Source organism: Antechinus flavipes, chromosome X (assembly GCF_016432865.1).
Source record: "Antechinus flavipes isolate AdamAnt ecotype Samford, QLD, Australia chromosome X, AdamAnt_v2, whole genome shotgun sequence".
NCBI classification, from domain to species: domain Eukaryota; kingdom Metazoa; phylum Chordata; class Mammalia; order Dasyuromorphia; family Dasyuridae; genus Antechinus; species Antechinus flavipes.
The window spans coordinates 17,686,159-17,710,138 of NC_067404.1; the positions used below are offsets into that span (position 1 = coordinate 17,686,159).

The 23,980-nt window shown below is 34.1% G+C and overlaps 1 long non-coding RNA gene across 1 annotated transcript in view; it reads left to right on the forward strand.

The window, feature by feature from the left end:
- The window catches only part of LOC127543234 (uncharacterized), a 106,325-nt gene that overhangs the window by 8,019 nt on the left and 74,326 nt on the right, over positions 1 to 23,980 (forward strand). Inside the window, exon 2 of the long non-coding RNA XR_007949169.1 lies at positions 23,327 to 23,443. This is a non-coding gene — a long non-coding RNA (uncharacterized LOC127543234). The remainder of the gene's footprint in view (positions 1 to 23,326; positions 23,444 to 23,980) is intronic.

The following is a 23,980-nucleotide window of genomic DNA, read 5'->3' on the forward strand; positions in this document are numbered from 1 at the left end:
AAGTTTTGATTCATTGGTTTCTAGCACAGGTTGCTATAGAAACAAAGATACAGCAGAGAAGGGTTAAAACTTGTGAAGGGCAGAGGAATAGGTACTAAGTGGCAGGCCCATTGCTAAACAAAGAGTTCCAAGTCACAGATGGAGGGCACACTGAAGACAGAACCTGGGCCTAGAGGGGTTATTCCAGGGTAATAAGGGGTCAGTAAACCTATGCTGTGCACTGAGCAAGGAGCAAGCTGAGAAGCAGGAAGGAGCGGAAACCCCAGGCCCAGTATGGAGTCTCAGTTCCAATCTCCAGCCCAGCATGAAGCCTGCTGAGGAACAACTCTGGTAGGAATCTCAGACCAAAAGAGAATCTGCAGTTCTTTCACTGAACTGGCAGAATTTCCCAACATGTTTATAGTAGCTAAGTTCAGCAATATCAGTCTCGTGAAAATCCACATAGGAAAACCACACCTGAATCTTGACCAGACCTAAACCCAGCTCAGGAGCTTACAAAGCTTGCAATAGGCCAATTTTTAGATTTTTGACTTCAATCATATCACTTTGGGAACACTGAAACCTTGCAGGTCTTCATAATGAGATATACCTGAGATCCCAGAATAACATAACACTCCCTCCACAAGGGATAGAGTCTGGTCCAAACATAGAGTTTGAAATTACATAGAAGACTGTATGAAATAATGAGTAAACCAAAAATGGTCTTACCATCATCAAAAGCTATTATGGTGACAGGGACACTCAAGATACAAAGCTAGAAGAAGTTGTTGAATCACCAGGTCTTGTCTGATTCTTCATGAACCCATGGACCCAGGCTCTTTATTCTCCACAATCTTTTAAAGTCTGTCTAATCTCATGTTTATTGTTTATATGACATTATCCAATTCTTCCTCTGGTCTTCAATCTTTCCCAAGGTCAGAGTATTTTCTAGTGAGTCCCAACTTATTATATGGCCAAAGTAATTAAGCTTCAGCTTTGGTATTTGACTTTCCATTGTACAGCCTGAATTAATTTCTTTAATTATTATTGATCAACTCAATTATGCTGTCCAAAGAACTCTCAAAACTTTTCCTACACCACGACTTGAAAGCATGTAGTCTGCACCACTCAAATTTCCTCTAGTCTCTCACAGTCATACATCAGTACTGAAAAAACCATTGCTTTCACTCATGGACATTTATTGGTAAGGTGATACCTTTTTTTTTGAGTGTACTGTCCATATTGGACATAGCTTCCCTTTCAATGAGAAAAGTATCATTTAATTTCATAGCTGCAGTCACAATCTGCAGTGATTTTTGAAATATTAAAAAACTATTGAATTAGTAAATAAAACTAAAAGTTGGTTTTATGGGAAAAAACATCAAAATAGATACACCTTTAGTTAATTTGATTAGAAAAAGGGTTCTATCAATAAAAAATTATTTAAAAAAAACAAAAAAAATAATAAAAAAAAATTTGATTAGAAAAAGGAAAGAAGGAAATCAAATGGTTAGTCTTTAAAAAGAAAATGGAGAACATTCCACCGATGAAGAGGAAATTAGAGCAATAATTAGGAGTTATTTTGCCCAACATTATGCCAATAAATTTGAAAACCAAAGTGAAATGGAGGAATACCTACAAAAATATAGATTGCCCAGATTAACAAAAGAGGAAATAAATTCCATCTTGGAAAAAGAAATAGAACAAGCTAATAATCAACTTCCTAAGAAAAAATCTCCAGGGCCACATGGATTTACATGTGAATTCTACCAAAATTTTAAAGAACAATGAACTCCAATACTATAGAAACTATTTGAAAGAATAGGAAACTAAGGATTCCTATCAAATTCCTTTTATGATACAGACATGGTACTGATAGCTAAACTAGGTAGGATGAAAACAGAGAAAAAAAGTTATAGACCAATTTCCCTAATGAATATAGAAAATAAAATCTTAAAAAAAATATTGGAAAAAAGATTATAGAAAGTCATCCCTAGGATAATAAACCATGATCAAATAGGATTTATACCAGGAATGCAGAGCTCGTTCAATATTAGGAAAACTATTAGCATAATCAATTATATCAATAACCAAATTAACAAAAACCACATGATCATCTCAATAGATGCAGAAAAAGCATTTAATAAAATCCAACACCCATTACTATTAAAATCTCTAGAGAGTACAGGAATAAATAGATTTTTCCTTAAAATAATCAGTAGCATCTATTTAAAACCATCAGCAAATATCATATGCAAGGGGGATAAATTTGAACCATTCCTAATAAGATCAGGAGTGAAACAAGGTTGCCCACTATCACCATTGCTATTCAATATTGTATTAGAAATATTAGCTTTGCAAAAAGGTTACAGGAAGTCATGCCTAGGAGAATACATCATGACCAAGTAAGATTTATACCAGGAATGCAGGGCTGCTTCAATATTAGGAAAACTATTAGCATAATTGATTATATCAAAAACCAAATTTACAAAAATCACATGATCATCTCAACAGATGAAAAAGTATTTGATAAACTCCAACATCCATTCTTATTAAAAACACTAGAGAGTATAAGAATAAATGAACTTTTCCTTAAAATAGTCAGGAGCATCTATTTAAAACCATCAGTAAGCATCATATGTAATGGGGATGAAAAGGGACCATTCCCAATAAGATCAAGAGTAAAACAAGATTGCCCACTATCACCATTACTATTTAATAATGTATGAGAAATGCATGCTTTGGCAGAAAGAGAAGAAAAAAGAGATTAAAGGAATTAGAGTAGGTAATGAGGAAACCAAATTATCACTCTTTGCAGATGATATGATGGTATACTTAGAGAAACCCAGAGATTCTACAAAAAAACTATTAGAAATAATCCACAACTTCAGCAAAGTTGCAGGATACAAAATAAATCCATATAAATCCTCAGCATTTTTATACATCACCAACAAAATCCAACAGCAAGAAATACAAAGAGAAATTCCATTTTAAATAACTGTCAATAGTATAAAATATTTGGGAATCTATCTGCCAAAGGAAAGTCAGGAACTATATGAACAAAATTACAAAACACTTTCCACACAAATAAAGTCATATCTAACCAATTGGAAAAATATGAAGTGCTATTGGATAAGTCAAGCAAATATAATAAAGATGACAATACTATCTAAACTAATCTACTTATTTAGTGCTATACCAATCAAATCCCCCCAAAATTACTTTAATGACCTAGAAAAAATAACAACAAAATTCAAATGGAAGAAGAAAAGATCAAACTTTCAAGGGGACTAATGAAAAAAAATCAAATGAAGGTGGCCTAGCTGTACCTGATCTAAAACTATATTGTAAAGCAGCAGTCAACAAAACCATTTGGTACTGGCTAAAAAATAGACTAGTTGATTAGTGGAATAGGTTAGGTTCACAGCACAAAAAATCCAATAATTTTAAAAATATAGTGTTTGACAAACCCAAAGACCCCATATTTTGGGATAAGAATTCATTGACAAAAACTGCTGGGAAAATTGAAAATTAGTATGGCAGAAACTAGGCATTGACCCACACTTAACACCATACACCAAGATAAGGTCAAAATGGGTTCATGATCTAAACATAAAGAATGAGATTATAATAAATTAGAAGAACATAGGATCATTTACCTCTCAGACCTGTGGAGGAGGAAGGAATTTGTGATCAAAGAAGGACTGGAGATCATTATTGATCACAAAATACAATATTTTGATTATATCAAGTTTAAAAGTTTTTGTACAAACAAAACTAACGCAGACAAGATTAGAAGGGAAGCAATAAAGTGGGAAAACATTTTTATAATAAAGGTTCTGATAAAGGCCTCATTTCCAAAATATATAGAGAATTGACTCTAATTTATAAGAAATCAAGTCATTCTCCAATTGATAAATGTTCAAAGGTTATGAACAGATAATTTTCAGATGAAGAAATTGAAACTATTTCTAGTCATATGAAAAGGTACTCCAAATCATTATTGATCAGAGAAATGCAAATTAAGACAACTCTGAGATACCTATAAGCTTGGCTAAGATGACAGGAAAAGGTAAGAATGAATGTTGGAGGGGATGTGGGAAAACACTGATACATTGTTGGTGGAGTTGTGAATGCATCCAACCATCTGGAGAGCAATTTGGAACTATGCTCAAAAAGTTATCAAACTGTACATACTCTTTGATCCAGCAGTGTTACTACTGGGCTTATATCCCAAAAAGATATTAAAGATGGGAAAGGGACCTGAATGTGCAAAAATGTTTGTGGCAGCCCTTTTGTAGTGGCTAGAAACTGGAAACTGAGTGGATGCCCATTAATAGGGGAATGGCTGAATAAGTTATGGTATATGAATGTTATGGAATATTATTGTTTTGTAAGAAATGACCAACAGGATGATTTCAGAAAGACCTGGAGAGACCTACATGAACTGATGCTGAGTGAAATTAACAGAGCCATATAATGATCTTATTATACACTTCAACAACAATACTATATGAGGACCAATTCTGATGGAAGTGGCTCTCTTTAACAATGAGATGAACCAAATAAGTTCCAATTGTTCAGTAATGAAGAGAACCAGTTACACACAGCAAAAGAACTATGGGAAATGAGTGTGGACCAAAGCATAGCATTCCCACTCCTTCTGTTATTGCCTGCTTGCATTTTTGTTTTCCTTCTCAGGTTATTTTTACCTTATTTGTAAATCCAATTTTTCTTGTGCAGAAAGATAACTGTATAAACTTGTATACATATATTGCATTTAACATATACTTTAACATATATAACATGTATTGGTCTACCTGCCATCTAGGAAAGGGGGTGGGAAGAAGGAGGGAAAAGGTTGGGACAGAAGGTTTTGCAAGGGTCAGTGCTGAAAAATTACCTATGCATATGTCTTGTAAATAAAAAGTTTAAAAAATTAGCTTTGGCAATAAGAGAAGAAAAAGAGATTAAAGGAATTAGAGGAGGTAATGAAGAAACCAAATTATCACTCTTTGAAGATAATATGATAGTATAGGTAGAGAACCCTAAAGAATCAACTAAAACACTATTAGAAACAATCCACAACTCTAGCAAAGTTGCAGGATATAAAATAGATCCATGTAAATCATCAGCATTTTTATACATTAGCAACAAAGTCCAACGGCAAGAGATAATGAAGAGAAATTCCATTTGAAATAAATGTCGATAGTATAAAATATTTGGGAATCTATTTGCCAAGAGAAAGTCAGGAACTATATGAACACAACGACAAAACACTTTCCATACAAATGAAGTCAGATTTAAACAACTGCAAAAAATATTAAATGCTCTTGGATAGGTCGAGCGAATGTAATAAAAATGACAATATTGCCTAAATTAATCTATTTATTTAGTATTATACCAATCAAACTCCCAAAAATTATTTTATAGACTTAGAAATAAGTCTGTGATAACAACACAAATAATAACAAAATTCATCTGGAAGAACAAAAATTTCAAGGGAATTAATGAAAATATGCAAATGGAGGTGGCTTAGCTTTACCAGATTTAAAACTATATTATAAAGCAGTGGTCATCAAAACCATTTGATATTGGCTAAGAAAGAGAGTAGTTGATTGGTGGAATAGGTTAGGTTTATAGAAGAACAAAATAGTCATTAACTATAGCAATCTCGTGTTTGACAAACTCAAAGACTCCAGCTTTTGGGATAAGAATTCACTATTTGACAAAAACCACTGGAAAAATTAGAAACTGGTATAATAGAAACTAGGGATTGACTCACACCTAACATCATATACCAATTTAAGGTCAAAATGGGTTCATGATCTAGACATAAAGAATGATATCATAAACAAATTGGAAGAACACAGGATAGTTTTACTCCTCAGATCTGTGGAGGAGAACGAAATTTGTGACCAAAGAAGAACTGGAGATCATTACTGATCACAAAATAGATAATTTTGATTACATTAAGTTAAAAACTTAAACAAAACTAATTTAGACAAGATTAGAAGGGAAACAATAAACTGGGAAAACATTTGAAGGGTCTCATTTCTAAAATATAGAGAGAATTGACCCAATTTACAAGAAATCAAGGCATTTTCCAATTGATAAATGGTCAGAGGATATGAACAGACAATTTTTCAGATGAAGAAATTAAAATCATTGCTAGTCATATGAAAAGGTTCTTTAAATCACTATTAATCAGAGAAATGAAAATTAAAACAGCTCTGAGATACCACTACACACCTCTCAGACTGGCTAAGATGACAGGAAAAGATAATAACCAATGTTGGAGGGAATGTGGCTAAACTGAGACACTAATAACCAACAATGGTTGGTGGAAGTGTGAATGGATCCAACCATTCTGGAGAGCAATTTGGAACTATGCCCAAACTGTGCATACCCTTTGACTCAGTAGTATTTCTATTGGGTATATATCCCAAAGAGATCTTAAAGGAGGGAAAGGGACCCACATGTGCAAAAATGTTCATGGCAGCCTTTTTGTAGTGACAAGAAATTGGAAACTGAGTGGATGCCTATCAGTTGGAGAATGGCTGAATAAGTTATGGTATATGAATATTATGGAATATTATTGTTCTATAAGAAATGACCAGCAGAATGATTTTAGAGAGGCCTGGAGAGACTTATATGAACTGATGCTGAGTGAAATGAGCAGAACCAGGAGATCATTATACATGGCAACAACAAGCTTATATGATGATCAAGTCTGATGTATATGGCTCTCTTAAACAATGAGATGACTCAACTCAGTTCCTATGGTCTTACTTCTACTTCATATTAATAAGGGAAGTTACATATGTCATATTTATGTTGTCTGATCATTGTCCCTGTTTTCTTCAATTTAAGTCTGAATTTTACCAAAAAAAAAAAAAAAAAACCCTCTCATGATCTGAGCCACAGTCTGTTCCATGTCTTGTTTTAACTGGTTTTATAGAGCTTCTCCACCTTTGGCTGCAAAGTATATAGTCAATATGATTTCTATGTTCCATGTGTAGGATTGCCTTTTTGGTTGTTAAAAGGAGTGTTAAGACCTATGAGTTATCTTAACTGAACTCTTAGTCTCTGTTCTATTTCATTTTGTACTCCAAAGCCAAACTTACCTGTTATTCTAATTATCTTTTGATTTCCAACTTTAGCATTCCAATCCTCTATGATCAGTGTCTCTTTTTTTGGTGTTATTTTTCAGAAAATGATGTAAGTCCTCATATAACTGATAATCTTTGGTCTCCTGAATATATTTATGTATACATATGTAAATACACACACACACACACACACACACACACACACACACACACACACACACACACATCTTTCCTATCCCTGCTGACCTTACTTTAATTCTGCTCCTTAACTTGCCTTGCTATTACTTAACCTCCTCCCATCCATAGATACCTCCCTTGTCTTCTTCCCTCACCCTTTGCTTTCCCATCTGCCCTCTTTCCCCCCCTTATTCCTTTACAGATTTTGGAGGATGTTATACCCTTCATGGCATATATGCAGTATTGTCTATTAAACCCATTCCTGATGTAAGTTTTGAGAAATAAGAGCCCTTATCCTCCTTCGAATGCTCCTATGTCTATTCTTCCTCTGCACCACTATTTTTACCCTACCTCTGCCAGTCTTTCTTTTGAGCTACCCTATTCTTGTTGTGATTCTTAAATATATAGTATATATTTCCCATGTAAAAAAATAAACCATTATATATTAAATTTTCTATCAATCAAGTTCAGTTTTGGTTATAGAAAGTACTGAAAATCTGCAAGTTCATTAAATGTGCATTTTTTCTTTTTTTATTATACCTTTTTATTGAGAGAACATATGCATGGGTAATTTTTCAACATTGTCCCTTGCAATAACTTCTGTTCCAGCTTTTCCCTTTCCTCCCTCCACCCCCTTCCCTAGATGGCAGGCAGTCTCATACATGTTAAACATGTTAAAGTATATCTTAAATACAATATATGTGTACATGTTTACACAGTCCTCTTGGTGCACAAGAAAAATCGGATTCAGATGGTAAAAATAACCTGGGAAGAAAAATAAAAATGCAAGCAGTCCACACTCATTTCCCAGTGCTCTTTCTCTGGATGTAGCTGGTTCTGTTCATCACTGATCAATTAGAACTGAATTGGATCCTCCCATTGCCGAAGGTAGACAATTCCACCAGAATTGATCTCATATAGTATTGTTTTTTTTTCCTATGTCCTCAAATAGTATATATGTTTAATTGAATACTTTGATAATTGAATTTATTTCTTATCAAGAATAAATACTTTTATGACAATACTACCTAAATTAATCTATTTATTTAGTGCTATACCAATCAGATTCCCCAAAAAACTACTTTGATGAACTATAAAAAATAACAACAAAGTTCATATGGAAAAACAAAAGGTCAAGAATTTCAAGGGAATTAATGAAAAAAAAATCAAATGAAGGTGGCCTAGCTGTACCAGATCTAAAATTATATTATAAAGCAGCAGTTACTAAAACCATCTGGTATTGGCTAAGAAATAGACTAGTTGATCAATGGAATAGGTTAGGTTCAAAGGACAAAACAGCCAATAACTTTAATAATATAGTGTTTGACAAACCCAAAGACCCCAGTTTCTGGGATAAGAATGCATTATTTGACAAAAATTGCTGGGAAAATTGGAAATTAGTATGGCAGAAACTAGGCATTGACCCACACTTAACACCGTACACCAAGATAAGGTCAAAATGGGTTCATGACCTAGGCATGAAGAATGAGATTATAAACAAATTGGAAGAGCATAGGATAGTTTACCTCTCAGACCTGTGGAAGAGGGAGGAATTTATGATCAAAGAAGAACTAGAGATCATTACTGATCACAAAATAGAAAATTTTGATTATGTCAAATAGAAAAGCTTTTGTTCAAATGTAACTAATGCAGACAAGATTAGAAGGGAAGCAATAAACTGGGAAAACATTTTTACAGTCAAAGGTTCTGATAAAGGCCTCATTTCCAAAATATATAGAGAATTGACTCTAATTTATAAGAAATCAAACCATTCTCCACTTGATAAATGGTCAAAGGATATGAACAGACAATTCTCAGATGAAGAAATTGAAACTATTTAAAATATGAAAATTGAAAATATAAATATGAAAATTAAAATATGCTCCAAATCATTATTAATCAGAGAAATGCAAATTAAGACAACTCTGAGATATCACTACACACCTGTCAGATTGGCTAGAGTGACAGGGAAAGATAATGTGGAATGTTGGAGGGGATGTGGGAAAACAGGGACACTGATACATTGTTGGTGGAATTGTGAACACATCCAGCCATTCTGGAGAGCAATTTGGAACTATGCTCAAAAAGTTATCAAAATGTGCATACTTTTTGATCCAGCAGTGTTTCTACTGGGCTTATACCCCAAAGAGATACTAAAGAAGGGAAAGGGACCTGTATGTGCCAAAATGTTTGTGGCAGCCCTGTTTGTAGTGGCTAGAAGCTGGAAAATGAATGGATGCCCATCCATTGGAGAATGGTTGAATAAATTGTGGTATACGAACGTTATGGAATATTATTGTTATGTAAGGAATGACCAACGGGATGAATACAGAGAGGACTGGCGAGACTTACATGAACTGATGCTAAGTGAAATGAGCAGAACCAGGAGATCATTATATACCTCAACAATGATACTGTTTGAGGATGTATTCTGATGGAAGTGGACCTCTTTGATAAAGAGAGCTAATTCAGTTTCAATTGATCAAAGATGGACAGAAGCAGCTACACCCAAAGAAAAAACCCTGGGAAATGAATATAAACTGCTTGCATTTTTGTTTTTCTTCCCGGGTTATTTATACCTTCTGAATCCAATTCTCCCTGTGCAACGAGAGAACTGTTCGGTTCTGCACACATATATTGTATCTAGGATATACTGTAACCTATTCAACATGTAAAGGACTGCTTGCCATCTGGGGGAAGGGGTGGAGGGAGGGAGGGGAAAAATCGGAGCAGAAGTGAATGCAAGGGATAATGCTGTAAAAAATTACCCTGGCATGGGTTCTATCAATAAAAAGTTATTTAAAAAAGAAAGAAAGAGAGAGAGAGAGACCTTATGGAAAACATCAAATTAATAAGATAGATTTACAATAAATTTACAATAAAATAAAAAAAAAGAATAAATACTTTTTTATTATAGCTTTTTATTGACAGAACATTACCCATGCATATGTTCTGTCAATAAAAAGCTATAATAAAAAAGTATTTATTTCTTTTTTTGATTTTATTGTAAATTTATTATAAATCTATCTTATTAATTGATGTTTTCCATAAGGTCTCTCTCTCTCTCGCTTTCTTTCTTTTTTAAATAACGTTTTTATTGATAGAACCCATGCCAGGGTAATTTTTTACAGCATTATCCCTTGCATTCACTTCTGTTCCAACTTTTCCCTTCCCTCCCTCCACCCTCTCCCCTAGATGGCAGGCAGTCTCACACATGTTAAACATATTAAAGTATATCTTAAATAAAATATATGTGTACACATCCATACAGTTCTCTTGTTGCACAAAAAAAATTGGATTTAGATGGTAAAAAATAACCTGGGAAGAAAAACAAAAATGCAAGTAGTACACACTCATTTCCCAGAGTTCTTTCTCTGGATATAGCTGGTTCTGTTCATCACTGATCAATTGGAACTGAATTGAATCTTCTCATTGCCCAATATATGTACTTCCATCAGAATATATTCTCATATAGTATTCTTGTTGAGGTGTATAATGATCTCCTGGTTCTGGTCATTTCACTTAGCATCAGTTCATCAAGTCTCTCCAAGCCTCTCTAATGAGGTCATTTCTTGCTAATGGTCATTTCTTACAGAACAATAATATTCCATAACATTCATATATCACAATTTATTCAGCCAATCTTCAATTGATGAGTATCCAATACATTTCCAGTTTCTATCCACCACAAAAAGGGCTGCCACAAACATTTTGGCACATACAGGTCCCTTTTCCTTCTGTAAGATCTCTTTGGGATATAAGCCCAGTAGTAACACTGCTGGATCAAAGGATATGCACAGTTTGATACGTTTTTGAACATAGTTCCAAATTGTTCTCCAGAATGGTTGGATCTGTTCACAACTCCACCAACAATGCATCAGTGTCCCAGTTTTCCCACATCCCCTCCAAATTCGTTACCTTTCCCTGTCATCTTAGCCACTTTGACAGGTGTCTCAGAGTTGTCTTAATTTGCATTTTTCTGATCAATAGTGATTTGGAACACCATTTCATATGAGTAGAAATAGTTTCAAATTCATCATCTGAAAATTGTCTATTCGTATCCTTTGACCATTTATCAATTGGAGAATGGCTTGATTTCTTATAAATTACAGTCAATTCTCTATATATTTTGGAAATGAGGCCTTTGTCAGAACCTTTAACTGTAAAAATGTTTTTCTCAGATTATTGCTTCCCTTCTAATTTTGTTTGCATTAGTTTTGTTTGTACAAAAGCTATTTAACTTGATATAATCAAAATTTTCTATTTTGTGAGATATAATGATCTCAAGTTCTTCTTTGGTCAAAAATTCCTTCCTCTTCTACAAGTCTGAGAGGTAAACTATTCTATGTTCTAATTTATTTATAACCTTGTTCTTTATGCCTAAATGATGAACTCATTTTGATCTTCTCTTAGTGTATGGTGTTAAGTGTTGGACAATGCCTAGTTTCTGCCATACTAATTTCCAGTTTACCCAGCAGTTTTTGTCAAACAGTGAATTCTTAGTCCAAAAGTTGGGATCTTTGGGGTTGTCAAATACTAGATTGCTACAGTTATTTTATTACACTGATCAACAAGTCTATTTCTTAGCCAATACCAAATGGTTTTGGTGACCGCTGCTTTGTAATATCATTTTAGATCAGGGACAGCTAGGTCACCTTCATTTGATTTTTTTTTCTTTAGTTCCCTTGAAAGTCTTGACCTTTTGTTCTTCCATATCAATTTTGTTGTTACTTTTTCTAAGTCATTAAAATAGTTTCTTAGGAGTCTGATTGGTATAGCACTAAAAAAATGGATTAGTTTAGATAGTATTGTCATCCTTATTGTATTCGCTCAGCCTATCCAAGAGTACTTAATATTTTTCCAGTTGTTTAGATCTGACTTTATTTGTGTGAAAAGTGTTTGTAGTTTTGTTCATATAGTTCCTGACTTTTCTTTGGCAGATAAATTCCCAAATATTTTATGCTATCAACAGTTATTTTAAATGGAATTTCTCTTTGTATCTCTTGCTGTTGCATTTTGTTGGTGATGTATAAAAAAGCTGAGGATATATGTGAATTTATTTTGTATCCTGCAACTGTGCTAAAGCTGTGGATTATTTCTAATAGCTTTTTAGTAGTATCTCTTGGGTTCTCTAAGTATACCATCATATCATCTGCAAAGAGTGATAATTTGGTTTCCTCATTACCTACTCTAATTCCTTTAATCTCTTTTTTCATCTCTTACTGCCAAAGCACGCATTTCTAATACAATACTGAAGAGTAATGATGATAGTGGGCAACCTTGTTTCACTCTTGATCTTATTGAGGATGGTTCCACTTTATCCTCATTACATATGATGCTTACTGACAGTTTTAACTAGATGCTCCTGACTATTTTAAGGAAAAGTCCATTTATTCCTATACTCTATAGTGTTTTTAATAGGAATGGGTGTTGAATTTTACTAATTTTTTTGCACCTATTGAGATGATCATATGGTTTTTGTTAATTTGGTTATTGATATAGCCAATTATGCTAATTGTTTTCCTAATATTGAACCAACCCTGCATTCCTGGTATAAATCCTACTTGGTCATAGTGTATTATCCTGGGGATGATTTTCTATAATCTTTTTGCTAATATTTTATTTAAGATTTTTGCATCAATATTCATTAGGGAGATTGGTCTATAATTTTCATTCTCTGTTTTCAACCTACCTGGTTTAGGTATCAGTACCATGTCTTTGTCATAAAAGGAATTTGGTAGGAGTCCTTCAATGCCTACTTTTTAACATAGTTTATATAGCATTGGAGTTAACTGTTCTTTAAATGCTTGGTAGAATTCACATGTAAATCCATCTGGTCCTGGGGATTTTTTCTTGGGGAGTTGATTAATAACTTGTTCTGTTTCTTTTTCTAAAATGGGACTATTTAACCAATTTATTTCTTCCTCTGTTAATCTGGGCAATCTATATTTTTGAAGGTATTCATTCATTTCATTTAATATATCAAATTTATTGGCACAAAGTTGGGCAAAGTAACCCCTAATTATTGCTCTAATTTCCTCTTCATTAGTGAAAAGTTCTCCCCTTTCATTTTTAAGACTAACAATTTGATTTTCCTCTTTCTTTTTTCTAATCAAATTTACGAAGGGTTATCTATTTTCATAAAACCAACTCTTAGTTTTATTGATTAATTCAATCATATTTTTTAACTTTCAATGTTATTAATCTCTCCTTTTATTTTTATAATCCCAAGTTTAGTGTTTGATTGGGGGATTTTAATTTGCTCTTTTTCTAGCTTTTTTAGTTGCAAGCCTAATTTATTGATTTTCTCTTTATTTTATTCAAGTAAGCCCCTAGAGATATAAAATTTCCCCTTATTACCTCTTTGGCTGCATCCCACACATTTTGATATGACATGTCATTACTTTCATTTTCTTGGGTGAAATTATTAATTGTGTCTATGATTTGCTGTTTCACTCAATCATTCTTTAAAATGATTATTTAATTTCCAATTATTTTTGTTCTATTTTCTAGTGACTGTTTATTGAGTATAATTTTCATTGCATTGTGACCTGAAATGTATGCATTTATTTCTGCCTTTCTGCATTTGAATTTCAGGTTTTTATGTCCTAATATATGATCAGTTGTTGTATAGCTTCCATGAACTGCCAAGAAGAGCGTGTACTCCTTTCTGTCTCCATTTAGTTTTCTCCAAAGATCTATCATACCTAACTTTTCTAGTATTTTATTTACCTCTTTGACTTCTTTCTTATTTATTTTGTGGTTTGATTTATCTAATTCTGAGAGGGCATGGCTGAGATCATCCACTATTATAGTTTTGCTGTCTATTTCTTCTTGCAGCTCTCTTAACTTCTCCTTTAAGAATTTAGATACAACACCACTTGGTGCATATATGTTTAATATTGATATTGCTTCATTATCTATGCTACCCTTTAGTAAGATACAGTGCCTGTCCTAATCTCTTTTAATTAGATCAAATTTTGCTTGACTGTTTCTTGGTGTCTCCACAAGTCATTCGTTTCCATTTGTTCAAGTCTAATTTTTAATGAATTATTTTCTTCATTTACTTTTTTATTTATTTTTGTAATTGTCCAATTGTGTTTTTAAATGAGTTGTTTTGTTCTATGAAATTTTTTTTTCTACTTAACCAATTTTATTTTTTAGAGAGCTATTTTCTTTTTCCAATTCACTAATTCTGTTTTTCAGGGAGTTGATTTCTTTATCCACTCTATCTTTTAATGAGTAGGATGACTTATCCAGACCCTCTTGCAAAGCTTCCCTTTCCTTTTCCCATTTTGCTTCTATTTTAGTGCTTTCTTTGGGGTTTCATCTAGCGACAATCTGTTTTTAGTCTCCTCAGGATTTGAAGTCTGCTCACTATCAGTATAGAAGCTATCTATAGTTAGAGCTCACTTTAACTTTTTACTCATTTTGATAAAAAACAAACAAACAAAAACAAAACAAAACAAACAAACAAACAAAAAACAAGTATGGTCTGCTTTTGGGGCAGTTTGGTATTACCAAGCTTCCACTAAAGACAACAGGAAGTAGCAGTGAAGCAGCAGTGAGACAGCAATGGCTGCACTGTGCACAGTGGTTGTGCTCTGAGAGTGAGATGAGTCACTCCAGGTGCTGGGTGGGTGTGGCCAGGTCCCAAGAGACTCTAGCGTTTTGGCGTTATAATCTTTATCCTCTGTGTTTTTAGCTTCTTTGCTGCCAGGGCAAAGTAATTCACACTGTGGTAAAGTTCTCCCCATATATTTTCCACCAGCTGAAACCACACCCTGCCCCCCTCTGTTCTCTTCAGCATTAGTTGCCTTCCATGCTCTCACTGCCTTCCTGAGGTCTTTGCCTAGTCTAATTGTTCCCCTGCCCCCACCCCCGCGAGCTAAAACAGATGTTTTCTGCCGAATTTTGAGAATATCTTCTGTTGGTAATGTGTTGTGCTCCCAATATTCGTGGTTTTTTTCAGTCAAGCAATAATTCTGAGCCGTTTTATGAAAGAGGTAGTCTGAGGGCAAGAAAGAGCTTAGATAGATGCGTGTGGCCTCTCCACCATCTTGACTCTTCCCCTTCCCCCATCTAGTATTGTTGTTGAAGTGTATAATGATCTCCTGGTTCTGCTGATTTCACTTAGCATCAGTTCACATAGGTCTCTCCAAGCCTCTCTGTATTTATTCTGCTGGTCCTTTCTTACAGAACAATAATATTCCATAACATTCATATGCCATAATTTTCTCAGTCATTCTCCAATTGATGGGGCATCCATTCAGTTTTTAGTTTCTACTCACTATAAAAAGGGTTGCCACAAACATTTTTGCAGATATGGATCCATTTCCCTTCTTTAATATCTTTTTTTGATATAAGCCCAGTAGTAACACTGCTGGATCAAAGGGTATGCACAGTTTGATAACTTTTTGAGCATAGTTCCAAATTGCTCTTCAGAATGGCTGCATCCATTCACAACTCCACCAACACTGCATCAGTGTCCCAGTTTTCCTGCATCCCCTCCAACATTCATCATTATCTTTTCCTGTCATCTTAGCCAATCTGAGAAATATGTACTGGTATCTCAGAGTTGTGTTAATTTGCATTTCTCTCATTAATAATGATTTGGAATATCTTTTCCTATGAGTAGAAATAGTTTCAATTTCATCATCTGAAAATTGTCTGTTCATATCCTTTGACCATTTATCAATTGGAGAATGGCTTGATTTCTTATAAGTTACAGTCAATTGTCTATATGTTTTGGAAATGAGGCCTTTATCAGAACTTTGAAAAAATATTTTCCCATTTTATTGCTCCCTTTCTAATTTGCATTAGTTTTGTTTGTACCAAAGCTTTTTAACTTGATATAATCAAAATTTTCTATTTTGCGATCAATAATGATCTCTAATTCTTCTTTGGTCACAAATTCCTTCCTCTTCCACAAGTCTGAGAGGTAAACCATCCTATGTTCTTCTACTTTATTTATAATCTCATTCTTTATGCCTAAATCATGAATCCATTTTGGTGTATGGCATTAAGTGTGGGTAAATGCCTAGTTTCTTCCATACTAATTTCTACTTTTCCATCAGTTTTTGTCAAACAGGGAATTCTTATCCCCAAAGTTGGGATCTTTGGGTTTGTCACACACTAGATTATTATAGTTATTGGCTATTTTGTCCTGTGAATATAACCTATTCCAATGATCAACTAGTCTATGTCTTGACTGCTGCTTTATAATATAGTTTTAAATCACTATAGGTAGACCACCTTCAGTTGATTTTTTTTTCATTAGTTCCCTTGAAAGTCTTGACCTTTTGTTCTTCAAGAGGAATTTTGTTGTTATTTTTTCTAGGTAATTAAAATAATTTGGGGCGAGTCTTGATTGGTATAGCACTAAATCAATAGATTAGTTTAGATAGTACTGTCATCCTTATTATATTCACATGATCTATCGAAGAGCACTTAATATTTCTCCATTTGTTTAGATCTGACTTTATTTGCCTGGAAAGTGTTTTGTAGTTGCTCATATAATTCCTGACTTTCCTTTGGTAGACAGATCCCCAAATGTTTTGTACTATCAACAGTTATTTTAAATGGACTTTCTCTTTGTATCTCTTGTTGTTGGATTTTGTTGGTGATGTACAAAAAAAGCTGAGGATTTATGTGGATTTATTTTGTACCCTGCAACTTTGCTAAATTTGTGGATTATTTCTAATAGCTTTTTAATTAGAATCTCTGGGGTTCTCTAAGTATACCATCATATCATCTGCAAAGAGTGATAATTCGGTTTCCTCATTACCTACTCCAATTCTTTTAATCTCGTTTTCATCTCTTATTGCTGAAGCTATCATTTCTTTTTTTTTTTTTTTTTTGCATTTCTTTTTTTTAATATTTTATTTTATTTTATTTAATAATTACTTTATATTGACAGAATCCATGCCAGGATAATTTTTTTACAACATTATCCCTTGCACTCGTTTCTGTTCCTATTTTTCCCCTCCCTCCCTCCACCCCCTCCCCTAGATGGCAAGCAGTCTTATATATGTTAGATATGTTGCAGTATATCCTAGATACAATATATGTGTGCAGAACTGAACAGTTTTCTTGTTGCACAGGGAGAATTGGATTCAGAAGGTAAAAATAACCTGGGAAGAAAAACAAAAATGCAGATAGTTCACATTCGTTTCCCAGTGTTCTTTCTTTGGGTGTAGCTGCTTCTGTCCATCATTTATCAATTGAAACTCAGTTAGGTCTCTTTGTCAAAGAAATCCATTTCCATCAGAATATGTCCTCATCCAATATCGTTGTCGAAGTGTATAATGATCTCCTGGTTCTGCTCATTTCACTTAGCATCAGTTCATGTAAGTCTCGCCAGTCCTCTCTGTATTCATCCTGCTGGTCATTTCTTACAGAACAATAATATTCCATAACGTTCATATACCACAATTTACCCAGCCATTCTCCAATTGATGGGCATCCATTCAATTTCCAGTTTCTAGCCACTACAAAGAGGGCTGCCACAAACATTTTGGCACATACAGGTCCCTTTCCCTTCTTTAGTATTTCTTTGGGATATAAGCCCAATAGAAACACTGCTGGATCAAAGGGTATGCACACTTTGATAACTTTTTGGGCATAATTCCAGATTGCTCTCCAGAATGGTTGGATTCGTTCACAACTTCACCAACAATGCATTAGTGTCCCAGTTTTCCCGCATCCCCTTTAACATTCATCATTATTTTTTCCTGTCATCTTAGCCAATCTGACACGTGTGTAGTGGTATCTCAGAGTTGTCTTAATTTGCATTTCTCTTTGATTTGGAACACTCTTTCATATGAGTGGTAATAGTTTCAATTTCATCATCTGAAAATTGTCTGTTCATATCCTTTGACCATTTATCAATTGGAGAATGGCTTGATTTCTTATAAATTTGAATCAGTTCTCTGTATAGTTTGGAAATGAGGCCTTTATCAGAACCTTTAACTGTGAAGATGTTTTCCCAGTTTGTTGTGAAGCTATCATTTCTAATACATTATTGAATAATAATGGTGATAGTGGGCAACCTTGTTTCACTCCTGACCTTATTGGTAATGGTTTCAGTTTATCCCCATTACATATGATGCTTACTGATGCTTTTAAATAGAAGCTACTGACTAGTTTCAGGAAAAGTCCATTTATTCCTATACTTTTTAGTGTTTTTAATAGGAATGGGTGTTGGATTTTATTAAATGCTTTTTCTGCATCTATTGAGAGGATCATATAATTTTTGTTAATTTGCTTATTGATATAGTAAATTATGTTAATAGTTTTCCTAATACAGAACCAGGTCTGCATTCTTGGTATCAATCCTACTTTGTCATGGTGTATTATCCTGGAGATGATTTTCTGTAATCGTTTTGCTAGTGTTTTATTTAAGATTTTTGCACTAATGTTCATTAGGGAGTCTGGTCTATAATTTTCTTACTCTGTTTTTGTTCTCCCTGGTTTATATAGCAGTACTATGTCTGTGTCATAAAAGGAATTTGGTAGGACTCCTTCATTCCCTATCGTTTTCAAATAGTTTATATAGCATTGGAGTTAATTGTTCTTTAAATCTTTGGTAGAATTCACATGTAACTCCATCTGGTCCTGGGGATTTTTTCTTAGGGAGTTGATTAATAACTTGTTCTATTTCTTTTTCTAAAATGGAACTGTTTAACCAAATTACTTCTTCCTCTGTTAATCTGTGTAAGCTATATTTTTGAAAGTATTCATTCATTTCATTTAATATATCAAATTTATTGGCATAAAGTTGGGCAAAGTAACCCCTAATTATTGCTCTAATGTCCTCTTCATTGGTGGAAAGTTCCTCCTTTTCATTTTTAAGATTAACAATTTGTTTTCCTCTTTCCTTTTTCTAATCAAATTTGCCAATGGTTTATCGATTTTGTTTGTTTTTTCATAGAAGTAATTCTTAGTTTTATTTATTAATTCAGTATTTTTATTTTTACTTTCAACTTTGTTAATCTCTCCTTTTATTTTTAGAATTTCAAGTATAGTGTTTGACTGGGGGTTTTTAATTTGCTCTTTTTCTAGATTTTTTTAGTTGCAATCCTAATTCATTGATTTTCTCTTTCTCTCTTTTATTCAAGTAAGCCTCTAGAGATATAAAATTTCCCCTTATTACCACTTTGGCTACTTCCCACACATTTTGGTATGATGTCTCATTATTGTCATTCTCTTGGATGAATTTATTAATTCCTTCTATGGTTTGCTGTTTCACCCAATCATTCTTTAGTTTGAGGTTATTTCGTTTTCAATTATTTTTTGCTCTATTTTCCCCCTGTCTTTTTATTGAATGTAATTTTGTTGCATTGTGATCTGAAAAGAATGCATTTACTATCTCTGCCTTTCTTCATTTGAATTTGAGGTCTTTCTGTCCTAATATATGGTAAGTTCTTGTATAGGTTCCATGAACTGCTGAAAAGAAAGTGTCTTTCTGTCTCCATTTAGTTTTCTCCAAAGATCTATCATACCTTACTTTTCTAGTGTTCTATTTACCTCTAACTTCCTTCTTATTTATTTTGTGGTTTGATTTATCTAGTTCTGAGAGTGCAAGGCTGACATCGCCCACTATTATAATTTTGCTGTCTAGTGCCCATCCTAATCTCTTTTAATTAGATCAATTTTTGCTTTTGCTTTATCTGAGATCAGGATGGCCAGCCCTGCTTTTTTGACTTCACCTGAAGCATAGTAGATTCTGTCCATCTTTTATCTTTACTCTGTATGTATTGCCCTGCTTCATGTGTTTCCTGTAATCAACATATTGTAGGATTCTGACTTTTAATCCAGTCTGCTATCTGCCTCTGATTTATGGGGAAGTTTACCCCATTCACATTTATGGTTAAAATTACTAATTCTCTATATTCCTGCCATCTTATTAACCCCAGTTTAAGTTTTTCTCTTTCTTTTCCCCTTTACCCCCACAGCCCGTCCTCTTTAGGATCCCTCCTTCCCCCTTAGAGTATCTCCCCTTTTCTGTATTCCCTTCTATTTAGCCTACTCCTTCCTTTTTCCTTTTTCCTCCCACTTTTCAATGAGGTGGAAGAAGTTTCTCCGTAAATCGAATATGTCTAATATTTTCTCTTTGAGCCAATTTTGAGGAAAATAAGATTCACATTATGTTCATCCCCCTTCCTTCTTTCCCTCACAGATAATAGTTTTCCTTTACTTCTTCATGAGATGTAGTACCTCCACTTTTCCCTTTTTCTGGTACAATTTCCTTTCCACCTCTAGCTTCTTTTTTATATCCCAACAGTAAAAACAAATTATACATGTATTCTTTATGCATACTCATAAAAGAAACATAATATCCAAAATTTCTTTTTACCTTTTTATGTTTTTCTTGAGTCCTATATTTGAGGGTCAAATTTTTTGTTTAGTTCTGGGTTTTTTTCATCAGAACAGATGGAATTCATTTATTTCATTGAATGTCCATCTTCTTCCCTGGAAGAAAATGCTCATTTTGGCTGGGTTAGTGATTCTTTGCTGCATACAATGATCCTTCGTCTTTCAGAATATCAGATTCCAGGCCCTTTGATCCTTTAATGTGGACACTGCTAGATCCTGAATAATCCTTATTGTGGCTTCTCTGTATTTGAATTGTTTTTTCCTAGCTGCTTGTAGTATTTTTCCTTGGCCTGATAATTCTGGAATTTAGCCACAATATTTCTTGGAGTTTTGATTTTGGGATATCTTTCAGTAGGTGATCAATGAATTCTTTCAATGTCTATTTTACCCTCTGTTTCTATGATATCTGGGCAGTTCTCTTTGATGATTTCCTGAAAAATAGTGTCTAGGCTCTTTTTTTTATCATAATTTTCAGGAAGTCCAATAATTCTCAGATCTCTCCTAGATCTATTTTCCAGGTTTATTGTTTTTCCAAATAGATAGTTAACATTTTTTCTATTTTTTTCATTTTTTTTTTTTTGGTTTTGCTTTACTGATTCTTAATGTCTCAATGAATCATTCATTTCTATTTGTTCAGTTCTGATTTTTAATGAGTTATTTTCTTCATTTAATTTTTTTTTTTACTTTTTTTGTAATTGTAATTGTCCAATTGAGTTTTTAAATGAGTTGTTTTGCTCTATGGAATTTTTTTTCCATTTCACATTTTTTAATGAGTTATTTTCTTTTTCCAATTCACAAATCCTACTTTCCTGGAAGTTCTTTATCTTTTCCAATTCACAAATCCTGTTTCCCTGGAAGTTCTTTAATTTTTCCATTTCACATTTCAAGGAGTTGTTTTCTTTTTCAAATCTTTCTTTTAATGAGTTATATGCTTTTTCCATACTCTCTTGCCAAGCATTCCTTTCCTTTCCCCATCTTTCTTTTAAGATCTTTTTAAATTTCTTCTAGGAGAGCCTTGTGTAGTGGGAATGAGGCTATATCCCCGCTTTGGGATTTTGTCTGGAGACTGTCTGATATTAGTCTCCTCAGGGTTGGAAATCTGTTCTCTTTCAGTATAGAAGCTATCTATAGTTAGAGCTCACTTTGCTTTTTTACTCATTTTTTTAAAAAACCGCTTGGGGTCTGCCTTTAGGGCAAGGAGGTTCCCAGCTTCAGCTTCCTCTACAGAACAGGGACAGACAGGCAGTGGCTGTCCTGCCAACAGGCTGCAAAGAGTGGCTGCACTGCAGAACACAGCTGTGCTGTAATCATGCTGAGTCACTCCTGATGCTGGGTTCCTGTAACCAGGTCCTGTGAACCTCTGGTGTTTTGGGGTACACTCTATCTTTTGTGTTTGTTTAACTTTTCTGCTGATCTACTGCTTTGCAACTGGCAAGCAGAGCAGCCAACCTATGCCAGAGTCTTCCCCACAAATTCTCCACCCACAGAGACTGCACTCCATCCCCGGTCTGCTCAACTTGCACTGGCCTCCATGTTTTGCCTCCCTGCCTGCACTGCCCTCCTCCTGCCTGGAGGATCCATATAGACCTTTTTTGGCATTCTTCCAGATTATCTTCTACTGGTAATTTGTTGTACTCCCAATATTTGTGGATTCTACCAGTCAAGCACTATTTCGGACGCTGAATTTTGTAATCAGTAGTGAGGGTAGAAGGGGAGCTCAGAAAGAAGCCTGTGTCCTCTCTGCCATCTTGCCTCCTATTCCATTTCTTCTAAGAAATTCTTACACACGGTAGTATATTTAATGATTACCTGAATTAAATTCACCCATCCCATATATTTAAGCTCACTGACACCCAAGATGTTGATGTTCAATCTTTCTATCAGCTGCTAGATTACATCTAGCTTATCTTGGTTCACAGAAGAAGAGACGCAGTCTAACACAACTATATGAGAGCCTCAAAGAAAAACACATTTGGAACACAAATTCAACTAAAATTCCTCAAAGAGATGAAGTAAGAGTTTAAAAAAGAAGAATGTAATTTTTCTTTATAAATGACATGAGAACACTAAAAATTAAAACAAAAATAAAAGAACAAAGTAAGAAAGAACATGCTAATGGTGGGATGGAGTTGAGGCACATGTGCAATATATAGGAGGATAAAGTCACCCCTTGTCACTTCTCATTGGATTCTTTGGGGGGGGAGGGAGGTTCCCATGCAAACTTTAAGCTTTTACTTAAGTAGTCCCATTCCATGAAACCTGGGTCATATATCTCCTGTTCAGGCAATTATCTTGGCAGGAATCCTGTTCTATTATACTCATAAGGTCTTCTTCTAGCTTAGACATTTGATATTTTGAGGTCCTTTTCTGTTTCCTTATATTCAGTGTTCTAAAAATCCTCCTCAGATGTGACATTCTATGTTCTTCGGACCCTGCCTGAGGAAAAGCCAATATTCTTAGCTCCTTTTATTTCTGACATTCAGCATTCCAGAGGTGTTCTGAAAGCCTTGAAATTGCTTCAACCTCTGTTAGAACATTTTCTGTTCTAAACATAAGAGCACACACATAGAGGGTAGGATATGTGTGCAAGCATAGTTTATCCAAAATTTCCCCCAACCCCAAATAAAAGTTCTCAATTTTTATGTTTTAATACTTCTGCCTTGCTGATTCTGTTTTATCAGGTTCCTCCCAACTCAGACATCCACAATTAGGAGCCAGGTCAAACCCAGATGTGACATTCTATGAGCAGCGGTCTTTTCAGACTGACTCTGCATTTTCTAAGTATCCTGCAGTCACTGGTAAGTTCTGCTTTCTAGATGGCCTCCGAAATTGATGTGCTGTGTTCTCAAATTACTGTTAGCTCTGATACTATTGCCCCCTACACTTGTGACAGTCTCGCATAATCACAGTCAGCCTTGACATCCTATATTCTAGTATTCTTTCTTTGAATTTTCTGTTTCTGGGTTCAGTAGTTAAGAATATATTTGACTCATAGAAGGTGGTTTGGTAGTACCTTCTATTTTCCATTCTTTTTATTTTGATGCATTTTAAGTCTCAAGCTGTCTCCTTGTCTTTCCAACACACACAACAAAAGACCATTTGACCTTTAAAAATATCTTTATCTATTTACATAAAAAACCATATGATGCTTATCTTTATTTAGCAGTTTTCTCTCCAAGTGGATGGCATCTTATTTCATAGATTCTTTATAGTTGAATATTTATAATACTCACATTCTTCAAACAATATTACTGTTACTATATCCAACCTCTTGGTTCTGTGAATTTCATTCTTCATTATTGCATGCAAGTATTTCCATGTTTTTTTTCTAAAAT